The sequence below is a fragment of the Myotis brandtii genome, unplaced genomic scaffold (assembly GCF_000412655.1).
Source record: "Myotis brandtii unplaced genomic scaffold, ASM41265v1 scaffold136, whole genome shotgun sequence".
In the NCBI taxonomy this organism is placed as follows: domain Eukaryota; kingdom Metazoa; phylum Chordata; class Mammalia; order Chiroptera; family Vespertilionidae; genus Myotis; species Myotis brandtii.
Window position 1 is genome coordinate 6,642,530 of NW_005354829.1, and position 24,761 is coordinate 6,667,290.

The window sequence follows — 24,761 nt, forward strand, 5'->3', positions numbered from 1 at the left end:
CCTGGAAATATCGGGGGAGGAACCCTTTGTACAGTATATGATTGTCTAACCACTACACTGTACACCTGAAACTAATACAAACTCATATTGAATGTAAAAAAATAAACAGTGGGGCCTTGACTTACAGTGTCCCGACTAACGAGTTTTTTGACTAATACAAGCTAATATTGAATGTAAAAAAAATAGATATACTTTAGATTAAAAAAGAAGAAACTGTACTAGTACATCACTGCCTAAGTTCAGAACATCCTTCAGACACCCCAGCAGCTGGCCATTATTGAGATCAGGCTGCCCCTGCGGGTGCTGCCTTGACCCAGAGGCTGGGTGCTTCCTCACGGGCAGCACATAAGTTCATCTGTTCTCGAACTGCCTTTTATTAAATCAAGAACAACAGTCATTTCAAACTCCAGGTGTAAAGCGTGTAGAAATTATTCTCCAAGGAATATGATTTTGTTTTTGAAAGAAACACTACAGTGTGTATTTATGACACTAAAGTTCCAGTTCAGGGAATGGAGGAAGGAGACGAATAGTGATGACTGTTTTTATGCCTGTCATTGAGATTATCCCTCGAGTAGGCACCTATTTTGGGATATCACCCCTCATTTATCTAACCCTTAAGTAATGAAATAAGTAACACATTAAAACAAAACAAAACACACCCACAAATGTTTTGTTTCCTGAATCTCATTTTCTCGTGCTTTCTGTATCCCTCATTGTCACGCCATTATTTTGGTTAATTATTATGGTTCCATGTTTCAAATGTAAACTTTCTGCAGAGTCTGGAACCCCTCAAAGTGCACTGCCCTGTTTTTTCTTTCTTTTTCCCTTCTTTTTAAAAATTTTTTTTGTAGGGAAGCAAGTGCTGAAGCTACCTACCCTCTATGCAAACTGTGGAGGGCTGGGGATCATAGCTGTGTATATACACAGATTCTTGAAAAGAGATCCCTAGTCAGTGGATTGTGTGTGTTCCTGTTGTTCCCCGCCACCCTGGTCTCCTATCCTGTTTACTTCCTAGTGGCAAGAATTAGAAGAGATCAGAGGGCGATTCTGTTTGTCCCTTCTGCTGACCTCCTTTCCTGATGAGGTTTAAGATTGGTAATGGTGACTCATTACCACAGCACTTCTAGGGTGTCTGAGCAGCGGGATGATGCACATTCTGCTTCCACCCTTCTCAGCATTGAACGCAAGATTATTCTGGTCCTAAAAATCAGGGAACATGCCTCGGAAGTGATGTAGGTATGATCTCGTCATTTTTTGTAGCGGTGAAGTCATTTTCTTAGTCATGGAAGTCTGGGTAGCAGGACTTGAACACAAGTCTAGCCCTGGTGTCTGGGCTCATTATGACATCGTTTTTGGTTCAGGTTGTCTTGATACATAGTGAGCTCTTGAGAAAAGGCAGAAGCTTCTGCACCAGTGACCTTAACAAATCTGAGCTCACTGCTGCCTTAGTAAAGAAATACCACACTTATTAAGTGAAGAAATAACACTAAGGTCATTTTTCAAAACAGAAAAAAAGCCTTGCTTTGACATCCTTGTTTATAATTTTCATTGATAAATAATTGAACATCACCTTTGGTGAAATGTATGGTAGACTTTAAAATGGGTTGGTGTCTTTTTCTGGCTTATACATTTTGTATTTCTGGTTAACTTTTTCCCATAGACTGTGAAACCAGAATAATTACAGTTACCTGAATTTGAACACACATATTCCATGTTTGAGGTGATAGATAAGGAAACATTTCAGCATTTCACCTGAAATTTCTTGATGTTTAAAAATTATTTTCTCTATACCTTCCCTGTCAGATATGAATAATTAGTAATATTTTCTGCCAGAATCACAGTACTTCTTTTTGCATATTCTGTAGGCTGTTATTATAGGGAGGACATAACCTACTTTTACCCATTTTTTTTCATGAATATAATTAATGCTCTGTAGTTTGCAAGAAGAAATATCAAGGCTAAATCATTCTGTTGGGATGATAAATACTACCCAACTAAAGATGAGAAGAAGACAGAATATGAACTCTAATTTCTTAGTCCTTTCCAGTTGATACAGACAAATGTGATTAGCTCGTGGCGGCAGAGGGCTGGGATCCTCCTGATAATGGGCCCGGGACTCAGGAACCCCATTGAACTCATGAGGGGATCTCATCATAGAGAGTGGTACAGAATTGGATACTTCTCAGATTAGAATTGAAACTAAACTGCTGAGTCTGGGTTGTCATTAAAATTCCCAAGGTGCTTTTTGCAAGATTATGTGTTGTTAGCCAGTGTGTTGGCCACATGAGTAATTGCTCTGTCAATCGGGCCCTGCATGCTCATTTGTACAAGGTCATCACATCCACTTACTGAGCTAAACTGTCACATAAAGTGAGAGTGGCCTCTTTAACAGAAAGGGGTGAGCACTTTAATTTACAAACTCATACAGTGATCAGAATTTTCCTCCTGCTTTGCAGAAGGAGACATTAATTGTTTAGCTTCTATAAATTGGAAGGTATTGGTCCCTTTTTTCTTTCAAATCTTTGGCTATTGCTTTAGATTTTTGTCCAGAAGAAAGCATATCACTGTCTCAAATTTTCCCTAAGATTATAATCTACACTAATAAAAGAGAAACATGGTAATTAGCGTACGACCGCTACCCTTTTCATTGGCTAATCAGTGAGTATATGCAAATTAACTGTCAGCCAAGATGGCGGCAGGCAGCCACGCAGCTGGAAGAGCATTCTAAACCACCTTTTCCATAATCTGTCCCAGTCACTCTCAACAAGTGAGATTTTGGCAAATCTAGCAGGGAATTTGGCAACCCTGGCCTCCAGAAACTAATTTCCTGTTAAATATTATGCATTCCTAAAGAAGCATACACCCCTACGCAGTTCCATATACTTAAGGGAGATTTTACACCCTAAATTGAGAACCACTGATAACTTCTTGTGGTGACTTATTCAAATTAACTACTCAAGTAACTTCCAGGACTGTGGTTAAAACTCAATATCCTGTATTTAATTCTTAGGCTGCCTTGGTGGGAAGGAAGACACATAGAGTGGGAGTGAGTTCAGAAAGAAAGTCAGTGGAAAGAACAGTCTGCATATTTTGATGGCCGTGGTTATAGTTGTTTTAATTCATTAATTGCGTATAATAAAATCTGTTCTACCTGGATTTGGGGTTATTGTGCCCTTAAGTCTGTCTTATGTATGCAAGGGAAACAACACAAAATTCAAAGAATCATTACAAGTAAAACTGTGCTAATTGATTTGATAGATCATTAAAGAATATTCAAAAAGCATACAATTTCATCTTAGGAACAGTTCTCTCTTTTTTTTTTTTGCTCTCTTTCATTTCCTTTATGGTTTCACATTTGAATCTCACAAATTGTCTAATACCTCTCCCAGCTGTTTCCTCAGGCCAGTTGCCATCAGAAACCATTGGGAAGAAAGAACTACTTCATAATGGTTCTGAAAGGAGCTCAGGCTATCAAGTCCTTAACAGACAGTGGTGCAGCTCTAGGCATGGCTGGCACAACTGGTGGGTGCTTTCTGGAGATCCCCCAAGGATTCAATAAATGGAATAAATGGGCAATGGAGAATGAAGTGAATTGGAAAAGTGCCTGTCTGACTTCATAAATACAAGAAGGGAAAGAAAAGGAAGGATTTATCTTCCAAGACTAAGTATGTTTTACTTAGACTAGTGTACACATATATGCATGCATTTGTGCACACCTGTGCACACACATACCTACACCTTAATTTGTCTTTTGCTTTAAATTTATCAAGATTGCTTGTGCTTTATTCTGACAGTAAGTTGACCCACCTGGACTTCAAGTGTAGTTAAGGAAAACTGTACCTTATCCAGAGCATAATTTGTCTCTGTGTCTGTTGCTGTAAGAAGTCATATCTCTGAGATTTGACAGTCGCCAAAGAGAGAGAAGACAGCCTAAGGGTCTCAGGCTGAAATTGCTTTTACTTAGAACTATTTGTCAATGTGCTTACTCCACTTTCTCAGCGTTTTTCTTCTGTGGATTATTTTGTAATGCAAATACCTTCAAGCTACCCCTGAGAAAACGGAATGTCTGAATTTGATGCCTCCTCTGCTAACTTGGTGCCCTCTGTCCCTCACTTAACTGGAATAACTGGAATAATCAATACTTATTTACTCTCTGATGCTAAATACTGAATAGACATGGCCTTATTTACCATGACAAACAAATATATCTATATAATAAAATCCTAAGCAACTGTTACAGTGGAATGACCAGAACGACCGGTCACTATGATGTGCACTGACCACCAGGAGGCAGATGCTCAATGCAGGAGCTGCCCCCTGTTGGTCAGTGTGCTCCCACAGGGGAGCACTGCTTAGCCAGAAGCTGAGCTCACAACTGGCGAGCGCAGTGGCAGTGGCAGGAGCCTTTCCCCCCTCTACAGCAGCACTAAGGAGCTGCGAGCAGGTGGGTGGTAAGGAGCAAGGGGTCCTGGACTGGGAGAGGGATGTCCAAATGCTGGCTTAGGCCTGCTCCCCATGGAGTCCCAGACTGCGAGAGAGCGCATAGTGGGCTGAGGGAATCCCCCCGCCCCAGTGCACAAATTTCGTGCACCGGGCCTCTAATTTATGTATATATATTTATGTATTTACATAGGTTTATTTATTTCTATCTTGAAATACTAGGTGATGTGTAGTCTATTCATTAGTCTAGGATTGCATAGGATGTGAATAAATGCTCCTTATTCATTTATCCTTTCAACAAATATTCCCTGAGCATGTATTACATATGCAGCTAGATGCTAGACACAGGTGATACAGCAGTGAACAGAAGGTACATATCCTCTGACCTCCTGGAGTTTACATTCTAGTGAGGAGAGAGAGATGACCACACACATCAGTAAACTGTTGGGATGGTGGAACGTGATCAGGGCTGCATATTGGGAGAGAGGACGGCTGTGGTGGTAGAGAATGCTTTAGTTTACAGCAGGTCGTGGGGAGCCTCACGGAGTGACTGAGCATAGACCTGAGGAGATGGGGGAGAAGGCCTTATATGCAGGGCCAGTAGGAGAGGCAAGACCCTTAGAAAGCAGTGTACCTGGAAGGCTGAACAACCGGGGGGAAAACTGGAGTGTGGTGAGATGAGTGATGATGCATTTTATAGGGATTATGATTTCCGCTGGGTTGAGACTACACTGAAGGGGAGGAAGGGAAGAAATGTCACCATGCACTGCTTAGCCAGAAGCTGAGCTCACAACTGGCGAGCGCAGTGGCAGTGGCAGGAGCCTTTCCCCCCTCTACAGCAGCACTAAGGAGCTGCGAGCAGGTGGGTGGTAAGGAGCAAGGGGTCCTGGACTGCGAGAGGGATGTCCAAATGTTGGCTTAGGCCTGCTCCCCATGGAGTCTCAGACTGCGAGAGAGCGCATGGTGGGCTGAGGGAATCCCCCCGCCCCAGTGCACAAATTTCGTGCACCGGGCCTCTAATTTATGTATATATATTTATGTATTTACATAGGTTTATTTATTTCTATCTTGAAATACTAGGAGATGTGTAGTCTATTCATTAGTCTAGGAATGCATAGGATGTGAATAAATGCTCCTTATTCATTTATCCTTTCAACAAATATTCCCTGAGCATGTATTACATATGCAGCTAGATCCTAGACACAGGTGATACAGCAGTGAACAGAAGGTCCATATCCTTTGACCTGGATTTTACATTCTAGTGAGGAGAAAAAGATGACCACACACATAAGTAAACTGTTGGGATGGTGGAACGTGATCAGGGCTGCATATTGGGAGAGAGGGCGGGTGTGGTGGTAGAGAATGCTGTAGTTTACAGCAGGTCGTGGGGAGCCTCACGGAGTGACTGAGCATAGACCTGAGGAGATGGGGGAGAAGGCCTTATATGCAGGGCCAGTAGGAGAGGCAAGACCCTTAGAAAGCAGTGTACCTGGAAGGCTGAACAACCGGGGGGAAAACTGGAGTGTGGTGAGATGAGTGATGATGCATTTTATAGGGATTATGATTTCCGCTGGGTTGAGACTACACTGAAGGGGAGGAAGGGAAGAAATGTCACCATAAAGGGTTAGACTAGAATGAAGTAGGTAAGCAGTCAGAGTTTGAAAATTAGAGCTGTTAGAATATTCTGGGAGACTGGAAATTGGGGGTTATGAATGTATCCTAAGGAGCAGGCCTGGTTTGGACACCCCTCTTGATGTATGACCTGCTGTTTACTGTAAGTCCTCAGGCTACTTACTTGATAATTGCTCAGAGTAGGTACCTGTAGACACATGAATTGACTGTGACAATGAAGCCAAGTGAAAGATACAAGTTGGTGATGGATTTTGTTCATTTTTTAATGATCATAAGTGATCAATGTATGGGAGTTTAAGATCAATAAAAGAGAAAGAAGTAAATGCATTGATTTGGAAGAATGTTACCAACTGCTTAGCTAAGTGGAAGACTTCCCTATTGTTATGTTTTAACAGAGGCAGGTTATACCAGCATAAGAAATTCCATTTGATCATAAGTATAGTTAACACCTCTGGAGTGCTTGCTATACACCCGACATTCATTAATGCATGCCTTACATGTACCAATTCCTTTAATCATTACAGAAAATCTATGAGGGCGAGTATCATTTCCAATTTAAGGAGAATATAAGCCACTTCATCAAGGTGGGAGCAGGGATGCCAACAAAGGCAGTCTGGTTCCAGGGTGCATCTCCTTAATCATGACATTGTCCTGCCTCTAACATCCACTTTAGTTTGTTAGAACTAAAGCTCTCCTTTGGTTCGGAGCTGAGCAGACTTGCTCAGTTTCTATCACTTCTTAAATGTGGTGAAGTCAATGAGGGCTCTCACTATCTGGGATTTTTTTCTCCCCATCACCACATATTTGTTTTAAGGAAAAGCCTGGGTGTTTGGGATGAGAATCCCTAATGGAAGAAAAAGCAGAGTGTGAAAATATAACTTCATTAAGCTTGGAATGGAATTAATTCTGGTTGACCACTTGCCAGTTAAGTGATCACTTAACTTTTCTGAGCGCCTAAGTCTCTAATTTGTAAAATTTTAAAATTAAGAAATACCTTGTAGAGTAACATGAATGAAAACTCCTAGAGAAATGTCTGGTCTGCTTAATACATTTGCCTTTCTCTGCCCATCTTCCTGGTTTGATAATCTGAAAATGAACAAGGATTTCTAAAAAAATAAGCTGGATATAATGAACATGAAAATCGCTTGATGCCAGGTGGCTAGCAAAACAATCCAGGGTAACTCTACAGGTCATTTAAAAAATAATCTGTGTGTACCTACTTAGATCAGGGCTTGTCAGACTTGGATGTTCACTTGAGCCTTCTGGGATCTTGTCAAATACAGATTCTGCTTCGGCAGGCTGGGGTGGGGCCCGAGATTCTGCATTTCTTACAAGCAGATGTGATGCTGATGCTGCAGGTGTGTGGTCCATACTTACTAGCAAGGGCTTAACAGACTAGACTTAGGAAGTACCATGAGGTATTACAGTTACTAACATTCAGGTCAGTGTCAGTGAAATATTTTATCTGAGCTTCTCAAAGGTAAAGTGAGCTGTTTCATAGGTATTTATTCCCTATGGAAGGCTGTATTTCAGTCACTGCTGATCTCTGTACTACCATATATGTGAACTTCTGGAGGTTGAGCCAGACTTGCATTTTATCATACCTATTAGTACCAATTAACCATGGTTAGAAGTGGTCAAGTATTTGAGCATTATTGGTTGTGTAGGTTCCTGGGGAAAAGAGTTTGAGTCTCCCTGAACTGTGAGACCACTAAGCACAGATGTTTTATAGGCACTGGAAAGATAGTTATATTAGATGACTGCTAATGTTCATGTTAGCATTAGGATGGGTCTTTTTAAAAAAAATATATTTCTTTATTGATTTCAGAGAGAGAGGGAGAAGGAGAGAGAGATAGAAACATCAATGATGAGAGAGAATCATTGATCGGCTGCCTCCTGCACATCCCCCACTGGGGATGGAGCCCACAACCCAGGCATGTGCCCTTGGCCGGAATCAAACCTGGGACCCTTCAGTCCGCAGGCTGACGCTTTATCCACTGAGCCAAGCCGGATAGGGCTTAGGATGGGTCTTTAAGTCAAATGCTAACTCCAGCTGAGAGCAATAATTTGAGATCTCCATGATGTCTCTTGGATACATTACCAAGCTGAAATCTGAGAATTTCCTGAGTTTTAAATGAAACAATTCGTTGTATTCATAGCCATACCCACTTGTTTGCTTTCTGATCTCAGCATTGTACTTATTCACACACGCATACACACGCGAGCCAAATATTATGTACCTACATTGTGCTGTTCCTTTCATTTATTGCTACGTTTGGGAGGGATCTGTTCTGTTTTAGGTCCCAGTAATTTGTGCACTTATTTTTTTTTTCAAAAGTTTTCAGATTTTAGTCTTCTAAGTTACTAAGAACTATAACAATGGACAGGGCATTGTTATTGACCACAAATAACATTCTTCTTTATTCCTCAGTTTTCACCCAGCTGCAATGTTACTAGACAAAAAGTGCCTATTTATGGGAAATGTGCTTTCTCTCCCCCTACTGAATCTTAAAGGCTTATTTTCAGATACTTCTGGAGCTGCCACCTGTTAAATTATAGCGACCGGATGCTTTGTAGATATTTTTACCGTGAAGGAAGATAAGCTAGAAAAAGAAAGTACATTTGATGTTGGAAAAATGTCACAGACCTTTTGAATCCAGTTTGCGTGGAGCCTTTGGACCCTCCTCTTCTGGCCAGCCTTCAGCAGTGCCTGTGAGCACAAAGGAATGGCATGTATTTATACTTCTGTAAAAAAGGTCCTGTATACTTTCCACTGAGAACATGCAGGCAGCCCTTTTATGGTCAACGAGGGGTTTTCCCTCTGGCCCTTAGGCAGACCACAGGGCTAGGTGCTCAAGAGTGTCTTTTTGATACTGTTCATAGGAACGTTTTCACAAGCTGTTCCCTCTTATGAAATCTTAGAAGTGGTTTTGTCCTACTTTCTTTATTCACTAATAGGTAATCTAGGAACTTTTGAAGGGTTTTATGTAAAAAGCCGAAGTTTATTTGTTCAAAGTTACCTTTTGTTCAGGTTCAGTTGTTAGTCTTGTAATCAGTTCTGCTTGCAAAATAGACAGTGTCATCTTATTATCTTACTCCCATCTTATTATGTTCAGAATTGCTAGTTTTCCTTCAAGCAATATATGGTATTTCATTTTATTACTTAAGTAACTGCAAAATGTGTCTTTGATGAAGAGTCCTATGCGTACATATACCCAAAGAACTTATTAACCAAAATGAAAGTTGGAAGAGGATAATGGGTGAATCATTGTAGAAAACACCATTGAGCAAGGACATAGTTGATGTTTTCTTTTGATTTGACATTTAATCAAATAATGTTAATATTGATCATAATAACATTATTTTAAACCTGATGCACTCTAGAAAATTATAAACCTAATGATAACCACCCTTTTTTTCACAATTCAATATTCCTGTGAAAGATGGTTGGATATCTAGCTCTGAATCCAGGATTTTCTCTAGAACTACAGAGTAGAGTCTGTTGAGAGGCATTAATTTTCTGTGGCCGTTGGCCCCTCATCCTCTTCAGTTTCTCATTTTAGAGGGAGTACTTCATTTTAAATCATTTTTGACAAGTTGCTCAACTGCTTGGAAACTATTTTAAATAGCACTATTTATAAACTGTGTACATTGTTAGAGAAAAGTTCTTCTCTCCCCCAGCCCTCCATCTTACACTCATCAAACCCATCCCTTGAAATCTCAGGTCAGTAATCACTGCTTTAGCATGGCCTTCCTTCTTAATTCATGATTCAATACTGAGCACCAACTATGTGCTGAGCTTTTGGTCCTCAGTCTTCTTGGTCTCAAGATCCTTCTGCTCGTATGAAACTATTGACAGTTTCAAATAGCCTGTGTTTGTGTGGATGATATCCATTGATATTTATCATATTAGAAATGAAAACTAAAAAAGTTCAAACATATTTATTATTTTATGTAGAAATAGCAGTGATAAACATAACATTAACATTTTATGAAAAGAAATTATATTTTCCAAAGCAAAAACAATTAGTAAGATGAGCAGCATTGTTTTACATTTTTTGAAAATCTCTTTAGTGTTTGGCTTACTGGAAGATAGATGAATTCTCATATCTGCTTCGACACTCAGTCTACTGTGATGTCACACATTAGCTAACCTCAAGAAAACTTGACTGCACACTTGAGAGAAAATACCAGTAGCATCGATCTCACAGACTCCCAAAAGGTTCCCAAAGCACAATTTGAGAACCCCTGTGCCAGGCCATGGGTATAGACCAGTACTCAAGGAGACACTAGCCCTGTTCTTTCTGGACTTGGCATTTACTCTCAAAGTACTGTGGAATTGTCTTTCTTAATTAACACTTTCAACTCTTCCACTACAGTAAAGTCTCCAAAAAGGCAGAGGTTCCTTATTTTTGATTCTCACTCATTGGTTTATTTTTCTGGTTTACATTATTAAAAGTTTATTGAGTGAATAAATAAAATAAACCATGTATAGTGTTGAATATATATTTTCTAATTCTATAGGTAGGGCATTCACTCTACTAGTATAGACTTCAAAATCTTAGAGGCTTTAATATCTCTGGATTAAGTGTTACACTTTTTGAACTTTTTCAGGATACTTGGAAATATGTACTAAAGTACTTAGACAGGAAATGATATCTTCAAATAGGAATATAATTAATTTGCTGAAATAAGATAGTTTTCCTTATAGATCCTTGCAACTCAGTAGTTTGATTCCTTAAATATGTATTTTTAGTAACCCACACTGTTCAGCGTTATAAAGGCCTTTCATATGTGAGGAATCTATCTGAATGATTGCTAATTGTTTCAGACATCTTGAGGTAATGAGAAAACCAGTTTCTTTTTTCTTTTCATGGGATTTTGAGTAGGGAGCAGTGGTTTCAGAAAGTAATGTTGTAGACAATTTGCAATCGCTTACCAATTTCCTTGACTTTTTTCCAATAAGCCACTAACAACTTTATATGTTGTAAACTCTAGTGGTTCCATCTTTATTCTGCTTTCTGTCAACTCGAAACTGATATCAGTACTGACAGTTCTGTATCATGTGGGTAATATCTAAGATACAAAGTTTGTAGAAGTAGGAGCAGTTAGGAATCAAGATTATTATACAAGTGCTTAGAATTAATATTTCTTAGAAGGATATGTTAATTTGATTTCTTCTAAAGAAACATTGATGTAATAACATCTTTTATAAGTATTTTATTTAAATAAACTAAGATATAAATATACATTTTCTTCATATATTTTATTTGGCTCACAGTACAATTCTGAAGTGAATTCTTCATTGCCATTTCAATGAAAAATGTGTTTTCTTACATATAAGATAGGTATAAATTCATCTTTTCAAGCCCTCTTTTATGAGTCTCATTTTATTTTTTAGGTTTATGAGAGAAAATTCAGTAAGTGAGAAGGCCTTGCTGATTACAGGATTTTCTTTCATGTAGGGTTGAACTTGCTTGTTATTTCTTGTTTCTATATCTGACTCATTGAGTTATTTTTCTAGTGAATTCATGCTGTTCATGATGTCAGCATTACAAGTTTACACACATGTTATTGTATAATATAATTTGAGATCATATTTGGAACAAGAATAAAACTATCACTTTAAAGTGGTGATGTAGTAACTACAGTAGAGGCTGGAGGAGATTGTGTGGCTTGGCATACTTTTGAGTTTAAAGAATAATGATATGTAAATTACATATTAAAGGATCCTTGACTAATTAATAATGTAAGCCTAGACTTTATTCATCCAAAGGCCAAGATAGAAGCCATTATATAGTTTGGGTATATTCCTGGGCTGTACTAAGTCACAAATCCCAGATCCAAAGAGATGCATTCTGTATTGGTTCTGACAGCTATTTAACAGTTGGGGGTGGGGTGGAGATTGTGGGGAAGAAAGAAAATGGGAAGAGATTAACCAAAGAATTTATATGCTTACTAGGGGCCCAGTGCATGAATTCGTGCACCTAGAAAGGAGCTGTGGGCCACAAGGCTGCAGTGGGCACAGGGGCAGGTCTTGCCCCATCCTCCACGCCCCCATCTGGCCCCTCCGGACATGGACCCTGATCCCCTGTCTGCCGGAAGCCCTGCTCCCGCCACTGCCACTCCCATGTGCTGACGACACCAGCCCCGCTCGCACTTGCTGATGGTTCAGAGCAATTGGGGCTGGCGCCAGCAATGGGGGTGTGAGTGGGGCTGGTGCCATCAGCAAGTGCAAGTGGTGGCTGCTGCCCCAATCACCCCTCAGGAGCAGGGGGAGGTGGAGAAGCCCTCAAGAGCAATTGAGGCCGGCAGCCGCTGCTCGCACCTGCTGATGGTGCCGAGCTATTGGGACTGGTGCTGGGCACTGGCAGTGGGTGTGAGCGGGGCCATCACTGACAGCGGGTGTGAGAGGCAGCTGCCAGCCTCGATTATCCCTCAGGAGCAGGGGGAGGGGGAGAAGCCCTGAGAGGCGACAGGGGCCAGCAGCCGCCTCACGCACCTGAGTGATAGGGGCCAGTGTCGGGTGCCAGCAGTGGGTGTGAGCGGGACCACAGGGTGGGACCGCAGTGCATGGGAGCAAAGAATTTTATGTAACCACCAGAGGCTCGCCCCAATGACAGCAACCAGCGCTCTGCCTTGGTCTGGTGCCTCTTCTCACCTGCTCCACCATCCCTCTGCGGCTGATGCCCACCATGTTCCGTGCGCACCCCCTGGTGGTCAGCGCATGTCATAGTGACGGGTTGTTCAGTTGTTCTGCTGTTCAGTCTATTTGCATATTAGCCTTTTATTATATACTAGAAGCCCAATGCATGAAATTCGTGCAAGGGGGCTTGACCCTTGCAGCCAAGGCGGCTTGTCTCAGCCCTCACAGCCATGGCAGCTTGCCTCGGCCCTCACAGCCCCAGCTTTGTCTGGAAGGTCGTCTGGAAGGTCGTTTGGCTGTCTGGTCTAATTAGCATATTATGCTTTTATTATTATAGAAGATATGGCTAACCCAGGGACACAGACAATAGGGTGGTGAAGGCCTAATTTCCCAGCCCCCTCTACCCATCCTGGAGCAGGGTGGAGGCGGTGTCAGTGGGATGAAAAGGAGGGGCATCTGCAATACTTTCAACAATAAAGGTAAATTAAAAAATAAAATAAATTAAGTTTTAAAAAAAAGTGAGACCTGAAATGTGGTGGAAATTGTCTTCTAAGGTTCTACTTCTCCAAATTCTGAATTATTCTTGAGATGCAGTGAAATCTCAAAGTTTATTCTCAGGGAAAACAGTTCACATCCTGCACAAACAAAAGACGAATACCTTTTAAAATTCAACCTATGGAGATGGTGGACATATATGGATTTATAACTAATAGACTGACAGAAAGTCATAGAGCTAGCAAATAAGTCCAGCATATTTTAGTATTATCTGACTCCAGCCAAAAAAGTGGTAATTTATATTTTAATATTAACCTCCAATGGCTTGATGTTTATGTATTTTACATAATTGGGAAAGGAAAGGCACAAATTATCTCTTCATATTTTCATCTTTTACAAAGTGTGTACTTGACATTTTAATTTCTTTGAGAGTAAGGAACCTGTGTTTTTTTTATTTTTATTTGTGTATCCTGTTGTTTAACATAATATATAGTATATGCAGTCAATTCTGGTTATTTGTGGTAGTTATGTTCTATGAAGTCAATGCAAACACTGAATTAGAGAATACTGAACTATTGCTTTTAGGGGAAATACAGGATCAGGTTCCTGCAAGCCGATGGTCACAACATTATCATCAAAGGATCAATGCCTCACCTGCTTTTATGTGTGTTTCTGTTTAAGGATACCATATTTAATTTATATTGTTGATTCATTAACTTGAGCTCATGACAAAGGGCACTGTAATTCATGCCTGAAGGAGGCTTACCTAACACATGTATTTTCTCCATAAGACACATCACGTATCTCTTGTGCTTAGGACACTAGACAGCACTTCAGCACCTGGTTTGGGGTTATTTAAAACAATGAAATCACCAGCAAAAAGCACAAAAATGTGGAACATGTGTCACTAAATATACAGCAAAAAGGACAGTTGTTTACAGGTTGAGAGCTGAAACCAGAAGGCAGAATGTGACAGTATTCCACATTAGCTAGATGACTCAAAGGTTTTGCCACTTTGCACATGTACATGTCCCTGAAGGGCCATGAAAGTGCTGCATATTGATTTTGGAGTTGCAACTACATCTTAGCCAATAGGCAAATTAGCAAATATGGAGTGCACCAATAATGAGAATCTACTGTAGTTGGTTTGAGTATTTTATTAAATATTAGAGGTTTGGTGCACGGATTTGTGCATGGGTGGGGTCCCACAGCCTGGTCTGCGCCACTCAAAATCTGGGACCCCTCGGTGGGGTGTAGGACTGCTGGGTTTCGGCCTGATCCTTTGGGCCTGGCCTGCAATGATCAGGCCGAAACCTGGCAGTCCGACATTCCCTGAGGGGTGTAGCAGTGCCGAAGTGGCAGGCGGCCGGGGAGGAGCCCCAGCCGGGGTTAGGCACAGCTCATCCCAGCCCTTCTGCACCTTGCTTTTGCTGCTGCAGCTTGGTAGCGCTGCCGCAGAGGTGGGAGAGGCTCCCACAGCTGCGCTTGCCAGCCATGAGTCCGGCTTCTGGCTGAGCAGCGCTCCTGCTATGGGAACTCACTGACCACCAGGGTCAGGTCCTGCACTGAATGTCTGCCCCCTGGTGGTCAGTGCATGTCATAGCAACTGGTTGTTCTGGTTGTTTGGTCTTAATGGTCACTTAGGCTTTTATATATATAGATGTGAACCATGCCCTGACCTATGTGACTAACTTGTTAGAGCATTGGCCCATGTACCAAAGGGTCTCAGGTTCAATCCCTGGCCGATTTGGCATATTTGGCATGTGCAGGATGCAACCGATAGATGTGCCTTTCTCACATCGATGTTCCTCTCTCTCTCTCTCTCTCCCTCTCCTTTCCCTTTCTCCCTTCAAATCTTTCTAAAAGAAATATCCTCGGGTGAGGATTGAATACGTGAGCCACATTCCATTTTATGAGACGGGTGTGTAGCTAATATCTAGTGACGTCTACTTTGGGCCAGCATTTTATTAACTTTCTTTCATTTAGGTTTTATGTAAACCTATGAGTTAGACGACTTTCTTGTATAGGTGAGGCAACTCAGACTCACAGAAGTTATGAAACTTGTCCACAGTCTTACGGCTGGGTGTGAAGTGGCAGAGTTCAGATTCTCAACAGGGCTGTCTGACTCACCAGGTGATGATTATGATTAAATATTAACTCTCATTCCACACTTTTTTCTTCACTCTTGAGCACAGATAATAGTGTGACGTTTCTGTGTTTACTTCCTTTAAGGAGAAAAGGTAAATATTATACTTGCCTGGGTATCTGAAAGTTAAACCTAAGTGCATTCATTTATAACATTTTAAAAAATGTTGCTCTTTGAAATATAAATTATAGAAAATGTGGGGGAGAATTGAACACAGTCAGACTCCTGATTAAAACAGACTCTTTGGCAAATTGAAAGTTTCTAATAATAGATTAAGTTACAATTACATTAGTTGAGTAAATGCCATCCCCCTTTTTATTTATACATTTTCAGTGCTATTTTTCAGCCAGATCATATCCTATAAATGCACATCATAACCAGGTATTATAGTTACTTTTAAAAATGTTGTTGTAATTTACTTTTAATGAAGAATGGATGGAACAATTTTCAAGGGAAAGGTGATTCAGAAGTACAATTAAAGCACACTCTACTATCTGAGAATTTCTGTTCATCAGGTGTAGCTTAAAAAAAAACCTCCTATAAAACGTAATGTTTAAAATTCATACAAAGATATGCTCCGCAGTAAGTATAAACCATAATTCTGAATAAATATCTCCACTTTAGTTTAAGAGGATAGTTATCATAGCGAATGTCTGGGTGGTCCAAGGTTTCAGGGGACGCGAGCTTTCCAGAAGTAAGGGTCAGCAGCTTCCTTTCTAATACTAACAGCCTTGCATTTGTCCATTGTCATGGCCTTGTCATGTGCCAGCTGCAATAAACAGGTCAGGTGTGATGTGCTTCAAGATTACCTTGGGCTGTTTTTCCTGGACAGTAATAAAAGAATCACTGCTGAACCTCCGCCCGCATAGCAAGCCAGCCCTGTGATTGTCATGTGTCCTGAAGCGTAGGCACTAACCAAAGAGGTTAATGTGATCCCGGGCAACTTAAGCCTTCATGGATCTTTGTCTATAATTTAAGTGTTTTTCTCAGTGGTAATATAATACTCTTTGCCCTATCGCTTCGAGGCACACTTAACAATCTTTTTATTGTCACTGTGCAGTTATCTTTTCAGAAGCTCTGCATTACTCTTGGGAAGGTAATCCAAAAATGTTTTAATAACAGGAAATGTTTGCCATTTTGCCCATAATACAAAAGAATTCATGTGTACTGGGGAGCTGAGTCATACATCTGGTTTCAAGTTCAAAAGGTCAGGCTTCTGAGGCTGTCACATCCTTTGCTTTCACAATTCTTGTCAAATTTTTTCCTATTCCGAATGGCTTTGCTGCATTCCACACTATGCTGCCCACCTCCCGTCCATAGGTAGCAGGGTAGGAAAGTTAAAATACAATACGGGGTTACTGAACAGGGAAATTAGAACTTTAATAAGGAGATAAGAAAAAAGAAGTGAGGCTGGATTGCATATATAATAAAAGTATAAACTTAGATGCTTCATTGTGGTTATTACTACTAGGAGTCTCAGCTCTATAATGGGATTTCATTTTTGTTTACAGTTATGTGACTATTGTGGTAATGCCTTATTTAAGGAAAATGTCTTTTAAGATAATGTAAACAATTCATTCTATACATTGCCTCTCTCCCCAGAACAACTAATAATAGTATATTCTAGTCTACAGGTCCTTCATTGATCAAGCTTAAATGTCTTGTTGTCTTCATCCATCCACCACAGATATCTTAAGTCCCTGCTGTTCTGAAACCCTCTCAGGTCTCCAAATTTGATTTTTGCACAATTTTGCACATCCTCTTTTCATTGCCAGAAATTACTTTTCCACATTTCTACCCCCAAAAATTGCCCAACAATAAGGGTGAACCATCTAGAATGTTTTCAGTTTAAGCTGCTTTTGAACAAGGTTATTTCTTGAAATGTAGTTCTAAGAAATGCTTTCATACAAATTATGTAAGTTTCGCAGTATTCACACAACCATATACAGGTGAGGCAGAAATTAAAGTGTATGTTTGGGGGATTAGAAATATGAGGCTAAGGACAACTGAATTCCATTCATAACCCAGTTCATTTTGTTTAAACCCCAAATCCAATGACAACCATTTGATGTTCTAACATCTGGTGTACTACCGTCGGCGAACGGAGGATTTTTCATCATTTCTACTTGTGTGGGCCTCCTGAGCAGGGCTCTGTGCTTCGCAGGACACGACAGGTTCTGGCCTGTCAACACAGAAATCTTGAAAGGGCCGTTTGAAAGCAGGAGAGGTAACTTGATGTGACATCAAGTATTTAAAAATGTTATCAACTATTCCTAATATCCATAAGTAGCTGAAGAATAAGTAACCAGGGAATATTTTCCATTCTGCTGTGCTCTGCTTAAAGGTTGAGACTAGCTCCTTTAAAAAAAAAGTTGACCTGAGTTAACCCTTATTGAACAGTAAATCATTCATTGAAGGAGGAGAAGGGGGAAGAGGAAAGACTTTGTCTCTTTGGATAATTCTTTTGTGTTTTGATGCTTTCCGGAAGGCTGGAAGAAGAGAAATTACTGGTTCAGATGCCATGGGGCAAATCAGTTTTGTTTTTCCAGCTGGAGAGTAGTTCTATAATTTTGCCTTTTTCCCGCTTTTTTGTTTGCTATGAAAAATTGATTGTATGAGCCATAAAAATTTCTTTATAAGATGTGATGCTTTTTATTCATTTTCTTTTCTTTTTCTTCCTTTTCCTCTCCCAGGAAAGGTATGTCACCTAGAGAGCTAAGGATGTGGACAGTATTATATTTTCTAAATTTCTAAATTTTGAACAGTGTTCAATTTTCTTTGGAAATACACAGGTAATTAGATATTAGATTAACTCATCATTTCTGTAGTATTTTTAATATTCTTCAGTCATTTTCCAAAGGGTTAACTGCTGTTGTATTTTCTTGCAGCTTGTCATTTTGCACATTTTTTTAAACTCAGGGTTTCCACGTTGTTGAGGGTCTATAATGCTTATTCTACGAAGCATGTCACTACTTCCTTGTCTATTGTTTCCAGCTGACCCTCCTAAATTGCCCGTCATGGATTCATGTATTGCAATTATTTATATTTTGTTATTTCTTTACATTTATCATTTCTTTGCCTGTTGTGTTTTCGTTGTGTTATTTTGCTTGGCTTTCTTGTGCGTGCAATCCTGTATTGTTAATATGACAGTGCTCTTGAGAACCCTCTAGAGATAAACACTGGGCCCTTCAGTAATTATAAACTTTATTCTTATGACAAGCAATATGAGAAAAAGGGGAATCTCTTGTACACAGTGTTTTTCAAATATGGGTAAATTCTGTTTTTTGGGAGCTGTGTACTAAAATGTCTTTAAAGACCACCATAAAAGGATATTTCTCATAGACTCTTAAAGACTGTTTCAAAGGAACTGAACTGATGGATTTAAAATGAAAACTATCTAAATAGATGAGTGTAGACTATAGAATGGGGTGAAATGTTTCTTTGTCTACTCCTTACCTTGGTCATTGGGCCTCAGCATATCCCCTGGTACTTGACTCTTCTCATCCTGTGTTTCATCTTCTTACCGAGCCCAGGTTTCATTCTTTTCATTTATACTGACCAGTGACTAATTTCCACCTGACAGCTCTCACTGTAATGAATGAGTTTTTAGTCTTTATAGGAAAAACAGGATTGATAGATGGAAAAAGGTGCTATAAAATGATCTACAGTGTGGCAAAATATAACCCAAATGGATAAGATAAGTGAGAAGTGAATTTCTAAGTGCATAATGATTGCTTTTGGCATATTTATACAGTGGAAAATAATATTCTATTAAATGGAAGTGAAAGGCAATTATGGCTTTTAAAATGTTTTTTTTTAAACCCAACCAAATATATATTTGGCAGCATAGAAAGTGAATTATTTTCTTATGTGGAATACTTTCAAGATGTATTTAATGCATCTGGTATTCTAGAAATACTCGCCACCTATCCCTTTCATACATTTTATCATTTAGCAAATTGAACTTTTTAAATGAACACCACACTCCTTCCAGTGTCTCGTCTCTGTGGTTTTCTTCTTTAAGTCTCTCAGTCTTGAAATGCATCCATTACTTAAGTCTTTACAGGGTAAGCTCTACAAATTTGAACAGACTTTTAAGCCCCAGCTTAAATGCTATTTCCATTCAAAACCTTTTGTGATTTTGCCAGGTGGAAATAATCGCTTTCTCCTCTGAGTTTCCATGGTCCTTTTTCTGTATCTTTGTTATTTAGGACAATCAGCACAATCTTTAATCTTTAAGGGTTTGTAGATCCTTCATTCTTAAAAATGAGTATTAATGTATGATATATCTTGAATCTTCTATAATTCTCAGCATAATTCTGTAAGTCTATTCAATATTAAATAAATATTGAAAGACTGAATGAAATAATGAGTTGACTGTGACTACTAAGGTACATTTTACTGTGATACAATAAAATATTATTCATATACACTGGGGGGTAGGGGAGGCTGGGGGAAAGGTCAAGGAGGAAAAAAAGGAGACATATGTACTACTCTTTGTAATATTTTATAAATAAATAAATAAATATCATTCATATAAATTTATTATTTGCAATATGCAAGTCTGTCCTTGGATCCATTTCTTCTTTATATCTGATGTTGCCCTTAAGTCATGTCATCTACTCTCTGGCCTTCAAATGCTTCATATGTGGATGACACCCTTTTATCTAACTCTAGTTTTGATGTTCCTCTGCTTCCAAACTTGTATATTTATCTATCTACAGATATCTGATAGGCACCTTAACTTTAACGTGACTAAAACAAACTTGATTTTTTTTCACTAATATATATCTCTCCTCTTCTTCCTTCCTAGTAAAAGGTACCACTGCCATTACCATATACAGAGTTGCTAGTGAAGATAGTATGAAGGATTCTTGAGGCCACCTCTTCCCCACCCCTTTTGCATATTCAGCTCATCATCAGATCAGCTTTCTTCATTTCGACCCCACCACCACTCCTCTGCAGCGGTATACTAGATTTATTGTTTACACTCATGACCTCACTATTCATTTGTTTCCAACAGACTAATTTTTTAAAGTATGCAAATACGATTGTGTGAAGCTTGTACTCCCCACCTATGTCCTCTTAGTACCATTAGAATAAGTTCCAGGCATTTTAGTCTGGCTTCCAGAGTTCTTTGGGATCTGATTTTATACCAGTCTTCCCCTTTGCTCCATAGAGTCTAGCTAGCTAGGGGACCTTCAATCTGCACCTCAAACTTGATCCTGTTCTAGCAGTTTCCCCTGATTGGACATTTTTACCCCAGATTCTTTTTTCCATTTAGATTCCAGCATAAATGTCTCCTCCACAAGATGCCCTGCAGGCCCCACCCATATACTGTGCCCTGAATTCTTTACTGTACGATTACAGCACCTATGTTTCATTCCCTAGGCACTGTCTTCTCCATTAGTGAGCCTCCGCTTGCTGCCCAGAAAAAATGGACCTTTGTATCTGCTGTCCCTCATCAGCAGATTCAACCAATGGCAAATCAAAGATAATTGAACAAAAATGTTACATAGTTACTAACAAATGCTATGTAGTTAGGCTTGTGATGGTTGTAGCTGTATTGAACAAGTACAGATATTTTTCTTATTATTACTCCCTAAGCAATACAGTATAACAACTATTTACATAGCCTTTACACTGTATTAGGTATTATAAGTAATCTAGAGGTGATTTCAAAGATGTGTGTAGGTTATATACAAGTATCATACTATTTTGTATAACAGACTAGAGCATCTGTGGATTTTGGTATCTGCCAGGTCCTGGAACCTATTCCCCATGGATACCGAGGGACAACTGTACTGGGGAATTGATTCTTTTCCCCCCATCAACTCTCAACCAATGCCTGATAGGATTTGATATATACGTTACCCAGATCCCCACCCCTCAGACGGAAAACTCAGAAGCATGTATGTGTTCACCACTGGGGCTACTTGATTTCATTGTCTCAGTTCCTCACCCTCAATCCTGATGTTCCTTCCACCTACCAAATAATCTTTTTGCCCCTAAATTCTTGTCCAAAACTCTGCTTCTGGAGGAATCAAAATGAAGACACTTTCTGTGAGCACTAAAGGACCCGCCATGTCTCTATCACATCACATCACATCACATCACATCATTTCAATTCTCTGCCTGGCACATACCACTAGCTGATATTTTTCTTGCTAAATAAAAATTAGTAAACATTTTTTCCCACAGTAATTTAAGAGCTCGGAAAGTAAGAGTATTTTTCTCATGTCAGTTTACCAGCAACTAAATGAATGTCTTATGTATCACAGGTACTGAACAAATGCTTAATGAAGAAGTGAGGAATGATTTTACACAGAAAAAAGGCTCTAATTTCAAGAATGCAAATTGCAGTTTAAAACTGTTCAGCTGCTCGTGAATAGACACTTGACTGCACACTAATGAAGTTTTGAACTCTTATATGAACCAGCTTTGCAGAGAGAGAGAGAAAAAAGACTATTCATTTGGCCAACATTCATTGGGTGGCTCTTCTGTGCATTTTAGGCCAGGCTGCCTGGCTGGGGTGGCATATTAGGCATTTCCTTAAAAGAATAATATTTCAACTGATGTAGGTAGGCATGGAGGGTGTACGGCATATATTTTTTTTAAACAAATAAGTGTCAAAAATTCCCAACTGTGTATCTTTTCCTCATCAAAAAGCTGTCTGTATTCCAGTTGGTTGTCTGACCCATGCCCACTTCCACATTTGCTGCTTTTCTGTCCTGTATCTTTCTCCAGTCCATGAGCTGCAGACTTGCAGGAACTGATTTTTTTGAACTTCTTTGTTCCCTGCTTCTTGCATGCATTAGTAAGTGATGAATAAATATTTGCTGACTGATTAGATGTTGTCTGGTGGAGTGTGGGTTTGTGTTGCATGGGCCCCTTTTCAAGAATTATGTAGGTTATTTAAAAAAAAACTTAGTAGCAATTGTTGGTCATTATAATGACATTGAATGGTATTTGGAAAAAGAATCTTTGTCTTTATATTTCCTTTAAAAAGATGGCTTGAAGAAAATGGCTTTTGAGTTTTCTTTGAAGTTACTTCTTTGTTTATTTACAAATTAATTGCTTTCTGCAGCTTTTCCCTTTAGTGCTATTAATGAAAAGTATTTAAAAATAATTAGTAACCACATCCAGTCCTGATTTTCTAAGCCTATTCAATGAATAAATTTGAATAGTGTGGTTATTTTATCTTTATTGTTTTTGAACTAGTTAGCTGTTTTGTTTGTTTGTTTGTTTTGTTTTGTTTTTTAAGGTTCAGAGCATAGCTCTTGATTCATAGACTTAAAATAATCTTCACTTAGGTTTAGCGGGTATATAACTAGGGGTAGCTTTTTTAATGTGAGATGTAGACATAATGAATTAGTAATTATATCTGTTTATGAATATATGTTCATTTCCCCCCAAAATTTAATTTTTATATAAGAAAGAAATAAATTAATCTATATTCTTTTTGGCCACATGAAGTATTTTAAAAATCAACAAACTAAACATATTTTGGGATATTTTAAACAAACATTTTACAAAGTCAAAACAGACAGCAATGGCCTGGAATTTCATGTCTGATGTACAATATTACCCTTAGGGGCTTTTGTACGTAAAAAGCTAGAAAATTCAAATCTTTATTAATGATAAAATGTCAAAGTTTTGACATTTTATCATTAGAAAAGTCAATCTTCTAGACTATGTTAACTGAAGTCATTATTAAGAAAAGTAAAATAGTAGTCCTTGCAATGAGAGACATACCAATTACCCTTTTATACATTTATTGTGTACATTATTTGTTACTTTTCTGGATATTATTGCCTTGGGTTAAAAAGGTATTTCTGTACTTTTTTATTATAAGAGAACCATCTTATAAAGTTAATGGAAATAAAATTAATTGATGGCATGGTGATAATTTGTTATGCCTCTATTGAATATTTTTAGGCCCTTGACTCTACGATGCACATTTTTTTTTACACTTCCTCATTGCCAAACTTGTATTATACCTTAGAGTTGGAATACTGTCTTCTTTCTTTTTCCTTCAAGGCTGTTATTAAGTCTATGATGTATCTTAAAGTCAAGGATATCTTGGGCATATTAATTATATATAAAGTATAATTCTTTTCAAGTGCGTAGTATAATGATTTAAATGATATATATTTGAAATAGAAAAGACCTTACAGTATCAAATGGCTAACTAGTGCACAATTATTTATTTTACTGACAAGACAGCTGAGGTCCAGAGAAATTAAAAGAATTATTGAAACAGTAAATACATTTATGAATAGAATAAGGGGGCATTAGTAATAACGTTGATTGTCTAACCCTTTCCTCTTTATCTTCTTTTAATGTTCCCTCCACCTTCTTGCATTCCCACCTTATTGTAGCCCATTCTCCCACATGACTGCATGTAAACATAGTCATCAGTGCCCAAGGACACTTCCTACCTTTTTGAAAACCACTAGTCCTTTGAAGTTCATACTATTTTATCATACTAGCCACTGCCCTACTTCTTGCCATCAAGAAGTAACACATCATCTCATGTGATAATTATATACTTTTTAATACTTCAAGTATATGGACCTACGTCCATTTTGTTCAATGTTGTATTCTCAATGTCTATTATACTATTTGGATATGTGAGCCACTGAATTAATAAATGAATGAATTATCCAGAACAGAGGTGGTGAAACAAAGGATTCTGCTCTTCAAAATTCAGTGCCTGTGAACAATATTTAACTGAAAATATACTTTGAATTGGAACTGAACTAGGAACCAGAAACATAGGCATGCACAAAACACAACCACTTTACCCCTCCGAAGGATGAATCCTTGTGAAATCCTATGGGTTTCTCTTCTTGGGGCCCCTTACACAGCCAATGATCTTTAATATTTTACGTTTAAAAATGTATTTTTATTGATTTTAGAGAGGAAGGGAGAGGGAGAGAGAGAAACTTCAATGATGAGAGAGAATCATTAATCGGATGCCTCCTGCATGCCCCCTACTGGGAATGGAGCTTGCAACCCAGGCATGTGCCCTGACGGGGAATCAAACCTTGACCTCCTGGTTCATAGGCCAGTGCTCAACCATTGAGCCTGGTTGGCTATTGGATTCTTGATCACCACTCCTCTCCTTGCCTTCCTGCATTCTGTAATTTTGTGCCACATATGGGGCAATTCCTTTCTTCTCTACTGGCACAATGTTGTTATATATTTACAGTCTTGAGCATAAATAAGGGAGGTGGACTCACCATGGCATGGAAAGAAAACAACTTAAAATTTCTTAGGAATCTAGAATTTCATGATTGCTTATCTCATGGGGACTGTCATTGGTTGTCTTATTCCTTAGGCCCAGCTTCCGGTCATGTTCTTACTGTTTCAGGGATCCTTTCTCTATTGCAGTCCATC

At 39.0% G+C, this 24,761-nt stretch overlaps 1 long non-coding RNA gene across 1 annotated transcript; it reads left to right on the plus strand.

The window, feature by feature from the left end:
* The first annotated feature begins 18,070 nt into the window (after nt 1-18,070).
* Nucleotides 18,071-22,211, plus strand: LOC106725099. Its single transcript, XR_001360974.1, has 3 exons — nt 18,071-18,151; nt 20,173-20,326; nt 21,641-22,211. It is a non-coding gene; the product is annotated as an uncharacterized LOC106725099 (long non-coding RNA).
* Nucleotides 22,212-24,761: the final 2,550 nt, after the last annotated feature.